Source organism: Arvicanthis niloticus, unplaced genomic scaffold (genome assembly GCF_011762505.2).
Source record: "Arvicanthis niloticus isolate mArvNil1 unplaced genomic scaffold, mArvNil1.pat.X pat_scaffold_727_arrow_ctg1, whole genome shotgun sequence".
Taxonomy (NCBI): Eukaryota; Metazoa; Chordata; class Mammalia; order Rodentia; family Muridae; genus Arvicanthis; species Arvicanthis niloticus.
This window is the reverse complement of record NW_023046332.1, coordinates 48,135-59,201: the sequence shown is the minus strand read 5'-3', so window position 1 is coordinate 59,201 and position 11,067 is coordinate 48,135. Positions and strand designations below refer to the sequence as shown.

At 54.5% G+C, this 11,067-nt stretch overlaps 1 pseudogene; it reads left to right on the top strand.

The window, feature by feature from the left end:
- The first annotated feature begins 5 nt into the window (after nt 1-5).
- Nucleotides 6-8,537, top strand: LOC117702350 (adhesion G protein-coupled receptor L1-like; annotated as a pseudogene).
- The last annotated feature ends 2,530 nt before the right edge of the window (nt 8,538-11,067 follow it).

Below are 11,067 nucleotides of genomic sequence, written 5' to 3'. Positions count from 1 at the left end.
GAGAGAATGCGGCTAACATTGCCAGTGAGCTGGCCCGCCACACACGGGGCTCCATCTATGCTGGGGACGTGTCCTCCTCGGTGAAGCTGATGGAGCAGCTGCTGGACATCCTGGATGCCCAGCTCCAGGCTCTCCGGCCTATTGAACGCGAGTCGGCCGGCAAGAACTACAATAAGGTGGGCATATAAGAAGGCTCTGGCTTGTGCTTCGGCACCTGCTGCCACCCTGCCATGACCAGTGAGGGACGTGGGACCCAGGGGCTGCTGCACTGCCCTGGGTACTCCTAAGAGGTCGGGTGCCTGAGGAAGGCCTCTGGAAGAGTGATCTACTAAGGGTAGGGAGAGCATTGTGTGCAGTCTCCACCTGCCACTCCCTCCATTTCTTTCTCTAGATGCACAAGCGAGAGAGAACCTGCAAGGACTATATCAAGGTGAGCCCAGGAAGGCCCAGCTCTTGGGAATGAGGGGCCCTGGCTTCCTGGGGACTTTGGGAATGGAAGGGAGAGGAGAGGGCAAGACTGTCCCAAGGAACTAGGGGATGTAAGAGACTCATTTCATTGTCCGTGCTATCCACAGGCTGTGGTGGAGACAGTGGACAACTTGCTCCGGCCAGAGGCACTTGAGTCATGGAAAGACATGAATGCCACCGAACAGGTCCATACAGCCACCATGCTTCTAGATGTCCTGGAGGAGGGCGCCTTCCTGCTGGCTGACAATGTCAGAGAACCTGCTCGCTTCTTGGCTGCCAAACAAAACGTGGGTAAGTACTGCAGCTACTCCAGGGTCAATCTCAAACTCTGGGGGGGTGTTGGTTTCCCAGTTCCTGGGCCTGTAGTTTTGCCGCAAGCCTCATGGTTTAGCATGAACCCTCTCTGGGGATAGACACTGATAGCATGTCTTCCCCTGCACACACAGTCCTGGAGGTAACTGTCCTGAACACGGAGGGTCAAGTGCAGGAGTTGGTGTTCCCCCAGGAGTATCCCAGCGAGAACTCCATTCAGCTGTCTGCCAACACCATCAAACAGAACAGTCGCAATGGTCAGTGTCCTGTGGCGTCTGTGTGCGTGCGTGTGTGTGTGTGCGCGCGCGCGTGCGTGTTGCCCACTTTGCACCTTGATCTTGCGTCTGTATGCACACAGTAGTCATGTGTTTGGATCATGGTTTATCGGCCGCTCGTGTGGGTATATATTCCAATGCTCTGCAGAGGCAGAGGCCTGGGTTCTGGCCCTGTTTGAGATGGAGGCACAGGGAGGTTAGGGACCTGCCCAAGGGAGTACAAAAAGTAAAAGTGGTGCTGGAGAGGTGGCTCAGTGGTTAAGAGCACTGACTGCTCTTCCAGAGGTCCTGAGTTCAATCCCCAGCAACCACATGGTGGCTCACAACCATCTGTAATGGGATCTGATGCCCTCTTCTGGTGTGTCTGAAGGCAGCTACAGTGTACTCGTATACATAAAATAAATAAATCTTTAAAATTAAAAAGAGAAAGAAAAGAAAGTAAAATGGGTCAGAGAACCAGCCATTGTGCTGTCATTTAAACTACTTACTGAGGGACAATGGTCTTGTGGAATGGCCTCTGAGCTGCTGGCATGTGACAGCCCAGGTTTGTTTTATCTGAGAGCCATGGAACCCCAATAGAAAGCTATGGCTAAGGATGGCCACTGTATCTCCCTGTGCCCATCTTCCTCAGGTGTTGTGAAGGTTGTCTTCATTCTCTACAACAACCTGGGCCTCTTCTTGTCCACGGAAAATGCCACAGTGAAGCTGGCAGGTGAGGCAGGGTCCAGTGGCCCTGGAGGTGCCTCCCTGGTGGTCAACTCACAGGTCATTGCAGCATCTATCAACAAGGAGTCCAGCCGTGTCTTCCTCATGGACCTGTCATCTTTACTGTGGCCCACTTGGAGGTGAGCCCAGGTGTACCCCTCAAACTCCCAGCATCCTCTGTTCCTAGACTACATATCCCAACCATGCATTCACCCCCTGGGAGTAAGTTTCAGCTCCCTTGCTTCAGCTTGGACCATGGAGCTGGTGTTCACCTTGGCGCCCCCAGACACTTCCTGCATGCTTGTCACTGTCCCTGTAGCTGGTATGAGAGCAAGAACAGAACTTGTAATCTCGACACTCTGTCCACCACTATGTAACAGGCCAAGAACCACTTCAATGCAAACTGCTCCTTCTGGAACTACTCAGAGCGCTCCATGCTGGGCTACTGGTCAACCCAGGGCTGCCGACTGGTGGAGTCCAATAAGACCCATACCACATGTGCCTGCAGCCACCTCACCAACTTCGCAGTACTCATGGCTCACCGAGAGATCGTAAGCTGGCCAGTGCTCTGCTGCTCCGGGCAGGCCTGCTTATTGCTGGCCTAGGTTTGCATGACATCCTAGAGAGCACACAGCATGGGCGATGCCTACCAAGCCAGCTCATGGGCATGGGGGGCCGCCAGTCTTACCTGGGGCATGAGGCCTTGCATCTGGCTTGCTCTGTCCCTGAGGCACTCTGGAGAAACAAGTTGGTGTCACAAGCTTTCCAGAGCATGAGGAAGTGAGCCTGCACAGGGATGGGGCCCAGCTTGGTGGCTGGTTGGGCAGCATTGGAGGGCCTTGTGCCTACGGCCTTGCCTTCAGCTGGTACCTGGCCAAGCCCTGAGTATACCCCCTTCTCCTGTCCCCAGTATCAAGGCCGTATTAATGAGCTGCTACTGTCAGTCATCACCTGGGTTGGCATTGTCATCTCTCTGGTCTGTCTGGCTATCTGCATCTCCACCTTCTGCTTCCTGCGGGGCCTGCAGACTGACCGGAACACCATCCACAAGAACCTGTGCATCAACCTCTTCCTTGCAGAGCTGCTCTTCCTGGTTGGAATAGACAAAACTCAGTATGAGGTGAGGCACACTTGGGGCCAAGGCTAGGCAGTGGGAAGGGCTGCAGCGTGTGGACCAGCCGCTTACCAAGCTGCTCTTCCAGGTCGCCTGCCCCATCTTTGCGGGCCTGCTGCACTACTTCTTCCTGGCCGCCTTCTCCTGGCTGTGCCTGGAGGGCGTGCACCTCTACCTGCTGCTGGTGGAGGTGTTCGAGAGCGAGTACTCGCGCACCAAGTACTATTACCTGGGCGGCTACTGCTTCCCAGCCCTGGTGGTAGGCATTGCAGCAGCCATTGACTACCGAAGCTACGGCACTGAAAAGGCGTGAGTCACCCTGTTGTCCCTGTGGTCTCCATCTTCTTGGCTCTTGGCTTTCTTTGGGCTAGGGTGGGGTAGCTGGGCTTTCAGGCATCTTTCCACTCTGGTTGTTTTTATTTGTAGCTGCTGGCTGAGGGTGGATAACTACTTCATCTGGAGCTTCATTGGGCCCGTCTCGTTTGTCATTGTGGTGAGTGGCACTCCAAGGACTGGGCCTCCTTTCATTCAAGCTGGTCCTGACCCTAAGCCCTGGGCCCCTTGCCAGCTCTACAAGGCACTAGCGTAAAAACTGTCAGAACCAAGCAGAGGGGCCAGGACGTGGCTCAGTGATGAACATTTGCCCACGATGCAAAAGGCCCCTAATGCTATCTCTCTCTCTCTCTCTCTCTCTCTCTCTCTCTCTCTCTCTCTCTCTCTCTCTCTCTCTTACACACACACACACACACACACACACACACACAGCCTGAAGAGCAGCTAAAAGGCCAGGATGACTAAGTCAGCAGTCCCTGGCACTGAGGCCAATGACCCTGCAGTTATGGCCCAAGCCCCTGTTTCATGCCAAGCCACAACCTTTGGCCTCACAGCAGTGATAACAAATAGCTGCCAATGGTGGGCAAAGCAGGTGCTGAGAAGGGGCTAGACCGCAGCCTGAGCCTGCTTCCTGTGCTCCTACCCAGGTGAACCTGGTGTTCCTCATGGTGACCCTGCACAAGATGATCCGAAGCTCATCAGTGCTCAAGCCCGACTCCAGTCGCCTTGACAACATCAAGTGAGCCTCTAACCCTGGGGAACTTTTTATTACTGGTACCGTTCAGCGGGGTTTTCAGTGAGAGCGTATTTGTACCTGGGATGGCCCTATTTAACAGAACCAGAAAGGGCAGCAGTCCATCCAGCCTGTGCTTTCCGGCCTGCGACTGCAATGAGTCTGTGAGGACACCTGGAAAACAGGCCACAAAGAAAGTTTTAGTGGGCTGGCAGTCTGGCTGAAACGATGAAGTTGGCAGGGAGCAGCAGGCCTTCCCAAGACCTCCTCAACCTTAGGCTTGAGGCTGGGCCGTCTTCCTTGGTGAGTACTGTGTGACTGCCTGTCCCCCTGGCCACCAGGTCCTGGGCGCTGGGTGCCATTGCGCTGCTCTTCCTGCTGGGCCTCACCTGGGCTTTCGGCCTCCTCTTCATCAACAAGGAGTCGGTGGTCATGGCGTATCTCTTTACTACCTTCAACGCCTTCCAGGGGGTCTTCATCTTTGTCTTTCACTGCGCCTTACAGAAAAAGGTGAGGATGGTAGAGCTCTCCTCAGAGGTATTCTGGACCGTTAGGAGAGGGAGGCCAGGATGAGGCTCGGGTGCTCCCTAATGTGGACCATCTGAGTCTTACTAGAGGCAGGGTGGGGAGTATTCAGTCAGAAGGAAAGATGATTCTAGAAGGGTGGTGGCACAAAGCAGATCTCACTGTGGATGTTCTGTGGCCCTGTGAGTCACGAGGCCCAGCCTTGGGTGACAGACAACTGGGAGTCAACCTTAGCAGTGTGAGCTGAGCAGCTCCGTCATCTGGCTTTGAGGACACTACACAGATTGTGCACATGTGTAGTCACAGGCTTAAAAACACAAGGAGCCAGGTGGTGGTGGCTCATCACTTTAATCCCAGCACTCAAGAGGCAGAGGCTGGCAGATCTCTATGAATTTGAGGCTAGCCTGGTTCACAGAGCAAGTTCTAGGACAGCCAGGACTACACAGAGAAACCTGTCTCAGAAAACAACATGAGGGAGAATTAGAACAAGTGAGGGGCTGGAGAGATGGCTCAGTGGTGAAGAACATGGACTGCTCTTCCAGAGGCCCTGAGTTCATTCCCCCCATGGTGGCTCACAATCATCTGTAATGGGATCTGATGCCCTCTGTGTGTCTTAAGATAGTGACAAAAACGAATCCTATATGGGCTGAGGACATAGCCGAGTTGGTAAATGCTTGCCTAGCTCCATGAACCTGGGTTCTATCCCTAGCATCACATGATGAGAATTGTGGTGCATGCCTACAATCCTAGCTCTGGGGAGGGAGGGGCAGGAGGATCAGGAGAGCATATGTTCCCTTTGTCTGGCATATAGTACATGTTCTTTAGTTTGTAAACCTTACCATGTTAGTAAACTTTTCTTCTATCCCTGACTTACTTTTTTTTTTTTTTTTTTTTTTTTTTTTTTTTTTCCATTTTTTCGAGACAGGGTTTCTCTGTGTAGCCCTGGCTGTCCTGGAACTCGCTTTGTAGACCATGCTGGCCTCGAACTCAGAAATCCGCCTGCCTTTGCCTCACCAGAGGCGTGCGCCACCACCACCCGCTGTACATGTTCTTTTAAAGATGTGTGAAGTCGGAGGATGAACGGATGAATAAGAAAGTTGATAGTGGATAAAAGATTATGGGCCAAAGTTCCAGTGACCTGCCAACCACTAAGATGACAATCAGTCTAGGTAGCAGGTTCTGAGAGTGACACTGCCAGCTGACTGTCCCCTCTCTCACAGGTGCACAAGGAGTACAGCAAGTGCCTGCGCCACTCCTACTGCTGCATCCGCTCCCCCCCTGGGGGCACTCACGGCTCCCTTAAGACCTCAGCCATGCGAAGTAACACCCGATACTACACAGGGACCCAGGTACCCGGGCAGGGAAGGCATATCCACCAGGTCTCTCTGGGGCCAAGAGGCAGGAATGCTCTGCCAGAATCTCAGAAAGACCCCGGAGGGCAGAGTGGCCCTAGAGACCCCCTCATGTTTGGGCTGTGTCCCCAGAGCCGGATCCGGAGGATGTGGAATGACACCGTGAGGAAGCAGACAGAGTCTTCCTTTATGGCAGGTGACATCAACAGCACCCCCACCCTGAACCGAGGTGAGTTCCTCACACACCCCCACCCCCAGCGCTGCTTCCTCTCAGAAGCTCCCACCCCAGGTCTCTGGGCTGCCTTGTAACCTTTTACCCCCTCCCTTGGGCAGGTACCATGGGGAACCACCTACTGACCAACCCCGTGCTCCAGCCCCGTGGGGGCACTAGCCCATACAATACACTCATTGCAGAGTCCGTGGGCTTCAATCCTTCCTCGCCCCCAGTCTTCAACTCCCCAGGTGAGGACACTTAGGCTGCCTTGGCATCCAGGGAAGAGCAGAGTCCCAGATTGGGAGGCCCCAAGGGCAGGTCCTAAGGGGCCTCTGCCTAACTCATTCTTGTCTTTTCTTCTGTGGGCTGGCGTCTACAGGAAGCTACAGGGAACCCAGTAAGTACCACTGCCTCCTAGAAGCACTTCCAAGTGGGGTGGGAACAAGGCAGTAGCCTTCTGTAGCCTCTCATATGGACTATACGTTTGGGGTGCCCCTACCCACAGGCTCTGACATGGTGGCCAGGTGGAACCCTCAGGTAGAGAATGAAAGTGAGGGGTTCAAGCCTAGGGGGTGTACCTGGATATGCAGGGCTCCACTTGAAGTTCTGAAACTTGTGTAAGAACTCAAAGACTCTGGGAGGCTTGGTCCTAATGCACACCCCCCTACTGCAGCTGAGGAAGAGCCTGGGACAGACCCCAGCTCCTTAGGCTACCTATCCAACCAGCCCCATCCTTATTGCTCCCTCTGCCCTCAGAGCACCCCTTGGGAGGCCGGGAAGCCTGTGGCATGGACACCCTGCCCCTTAACGGCAACTTCAACAACAGCTACTCCTTGCGAAGTGGTGATTTCCCTCCAGGAGATGGGGGTCCTGAGCCGCCCCGAGGCCGGAACCTGGCGGATGCTGCCGCCTTTGAGAAGATGATCATCTCAGAGCTGGTGCACAACAACCTGCGGGGGGCCAGTGGGGGAGCCAAAGGGCCTCCACCAGAGCCTCCTGTGCCCCCTGTGCCAGGGGTCAGTGAGGACGAGGCCGGTGGGCCGGGGGGTGCTGACCGGGCAGAGATTGAACTTCTCTACAAGGCCCTGGAGGAGCCACTGCTGCTGCCCCGGGCCCAGTCGGTGCTGTACCAGAGTGATCTGGATGAGTCGGAAAGCTGTACGGCAGAGGATGGGGCCCCAGCCGGCCCCTCTCCTCCCCTCCCGGCCGGGACTCCCTCTATGCCAGCGGGGCCAACCTGCGGGACTCGCCCTCCTACCCGGACAGCAGCCCCGAAGGGCCTAATGAGGCCCTGCCCCCGCCCCACCTGCTCCCCCTGGGCCCCCAGAAATCTACTACACCTCTCGCCCGCCGGCCCTGGTGGCTCGGAATCCCCTACAGGGCTACTACCAGGTTCGGCGGCCCAGCCATGAGGGCTACCTGGCAGCCCCGAGCCTCGAGGGGCCAGGGCCCGATGGGGATGGGCAAATGCAGTTGGTCACTAGTCTCTGAGGGGCCTCATGGACCAGAGGCCAGAGGCCTGGCCAGGGAGGGAATCCAGGAGGGGCTCTGGTGGGAGCAGAGACTGACGGAGGCAGTGGCTGGTGGGCCACTCTCTCCAGGTGCCCCTCTGCCTGTGGGCCCCACGGTCCCCTTCGGGACTATGACCTGGGCCCCAGGTGCCAGGGTTAGTAGACAGGGTTTCCACCAGCCACAAGCCCCAGCCTCTCTAGGGGAGTGCATTGAGGAGAAGCCCCCAGGGCCCTGGGAGTGAAAGAGAAGCTGGTAGGTGTGACCAACTTCCGAAGCTCCCTGCCTGTGGAGGGGGAAAGCAAGGGACAAGGCTTCCCTAAGTATATAGGGGGTTGCCGCTTTTGAGGTGGCCAAAGCCTTGCAGGATCCACCCTATCTGCTGCTCACTCTTCTCCATCCACCAGAAAGGAACAGTGGGACAGATGGATAGGATCCTACAGTCCTTGCTTCCTGGAGACTGGGCCTTGCACCACGAGAAAGCCCAGGCCCAGGGGATGGGGCTGTGGAAGCTGGTGGTTAATGGTGGAACTTTCTCTGAAGCTCCTTTCTCCCTTGCTATTGGTCCCTGTCTCCCAAGCAAGCCTGTCCCTCAACCCCCAGAGTGCACCCAATGACCCCCTCCCTTGGGGTGACTCCTGATGAAGCACAACTCCCGCAGGGCCCCTAACCCACTGGAGTGGCCATATTTGGGCAGTTCCCAGTCCTGTGGGCTGGGCTATCTGGGGAGCAGATTTGGGGTCTGGGGCTCCCTGAGGAGTGGGTCCTGGGTTTGGATCTTTCCCTAGGGGGTCCTCTTACCCCTCTCTCTTCCTCCCCTATTGCTGTAAATATTTCAACAAATGGAAAAGAAAAAAAAAAGACAAAAAAAAAGTAAGAAAATCTCATCACTTGAAGCCACCGGGCACCTGCGGCCCAGGCCAGCCCGGACTTTCTCCGGAACAGAGCAGCGGCCAGCCCTGGCAGCCAGGACTTCCTGTATGTGTACATCCCAGCCGGGTGGGCAGCCGCCAGACAGCTTTTTACACTCCAGAGACAAAACAAATCTAGAAGCAACAGCGAAACAAAGAACCTGTCCTTCCCAGCACTGGTCCTTTCACCTCTGCTCTGTCCTCCCTGCATCAGTCAGCCTCCTGGGGCGTGTACCTCACTGCCTGCCCCAGGGCCAGAGGCCTGTCCCCTGCCCCACTGGCCAGGAGACATCTTCACACCCAAAGATGCTTTTGCCAAGAGGCTGCACTACCCCTTTGAGTTCCTGCTTCTTGTCTATCCACTTCAGGACTCATGGCAGGCAGGAAGAGGCCTGGTGTCCCATCCTGAGAAAGGAAGGGAGTGGAGGTCAGACAGTGGTGGTTCCTGGGGCTGAAGGGTGGGATGGCAATAGCAATGTCATTTCAGGGGTGGGGGGCAAAGGTGAGAGGTCAATTTTCCTTCCCCACCCCCCCATCCCAAGACCTCTGGCAGGCTTAGAGTGTCTGCTAAGCACCTCCGGCCCAGCCTGTCCTCCCCCCAGTTTTTTGGGGGTAGCATAATCCTGCTGCCATCTTCCAGAGGTGGCAACCTCTGCTGACTTCATCTTATCTCTTCCCTGCCTCCTTCCTCACAAGTGCCATGAGTTTTCAAGCATCCTCTGGTCTCAGCTTGCTGCTGCCATGAGCTTCTTTGGGTTATGGGGGAGGGACTCTAGGAAGGAGCTGAGGAGGTGGATGAGTGGCTGGAAGGACCCTTTTTGCTGCTAGAAAGCCCTCTCCTTCTAAGGAGCTGGGACTGGCTTGTCCCCAATCAATGAGGGGGAAAGGGGCCAGACCAAAGATAATGGTTTGCCCCATGGAGGGAAACATGTGAAAAAGGCAGGGTTTATTCCATCTCTGGTTTTTTCTGGTAGTTTTAGCCTGTCTTGCCAGAAGACCAAGGGTGAAGTCTAGATAGGGAAGAGGGGACAGGATGGGGACAGCCTTGCCAGGCAGGTATGAAGAGAATATGAAGGGCTCATGGCCCTTGCCTAGCTTCACTGCATCTGGAACCCTGCTGTGGCTGGCCTATGAGCCAGAGGACTTGAACTCAGCCCAGGCCTGAGGCCATCAGATACCGGTAAAGCTGGAAGATGTGGGGTAAAGAGCTCCTTGGGATTGGCAGGCACACAAGTCCTGTGCCCTCTTGCCCTATACAGCCCTTCTCCAAATGTGGGCTATGGAGGGTAGGGATGTAGTGGAGTAGGGCCCATGGTTCCTGCTCGAGCTGGAATCGCTAGCACAGGGAGTAACTCACTCCCAGGCCTCAGAGCTACATGGCAGGTCCCCAAGTGGGGCTGGATCCACTACAGTCCAGCTTAAAGCCACCCCAGAGAGCCCAGGTGTCCCCTACCCTAAACCAGACCTGGTGCCTTGACGCCCCCACCACAGCGGGTCGGTACAGAGAAGGGTCTTGGGCTCCTCCCTTCCTCGGGCTCCTGAATTCGTTTGCTCCTAAATCTTGCTCATTCTTTTTCTCTAAGTTTTTTTTTTTTTTTCTTTTGGGTTTTCCTAGCTATCCAACTTATTTCTTTGTGTCCTTTTTTGCTGTCTCTGTGTTCCTCTCATTCTCAATTTCTTAGTCCATTTGGGCCTCCCCTGCTCCCACACCCTACTCCCTACCCCTCCTTGGTCTCCTTTTCGATATGCCAAACCAATTTTGGGTCGAGTGCATTTAACGAGAATAAACAAAAGGCTCATAAGAACGTTTCAGAAAAAAAACAAAAAGTTTTAAAAAAAAAAATGTTGAGGTCAAAAAAGTCAAACAATAAAGAAATTAAAATTTCTTGAAGTGATAGCGTGGTGTGATTCAATTGGTGGACAGAAAGATGCTCCCTTAGTCCCAGGATGTACATTGAACACTCTGAGGCTGGATGAGCTTGGTATTACAGGCCTGTCATTTCAGCATGTGCAAAGCTGAGGCAAGATAGTCAGGTCAGCCTGGGCTACACAGTGAAACCCTGCTCATCAAAATGAAGGGGATGGGGAGACTGTCTGTGGTAAGGAACACTTGCTCTTGCACAAGTTCCCCTATGGTGGCTCACAACCACTTGTGACTCCAGTTCTAAGGGATCTGAACCTTCTGACCTCCACAGGCATACATGTGGTCCATGTAACTTACATAGAAGCAAAACAGTCTTAGAACCCTCAGCAGACACCAGGAACTGATGTGCACTTGTGTGCTTATATGTGGGGTCCTTTTATCTGCCTAGTCTGGCTGTTTGTTGGGCAGTTTCCTCTGACCTGCACCCATAATGAAGGGTGCACAGATACAATTATAATCCCACTTTACAGGTGGAGATGCATACTTAGATACACACATAGACACACACACCTAGGTCTCTGGCCTGCCCACTGAGTCACAAGCCCTTCTTGGCCTAGACACATAGCTACAGCCAAGCATGGACACATGACACAGATTCCAGCCACTTGTCTAGATTCTAAAGTGGAATGATGACTGTAATGGCTATTCTTGGTTGTCAACTTGACTACATCTGGAATAAACTAAAATCCAAG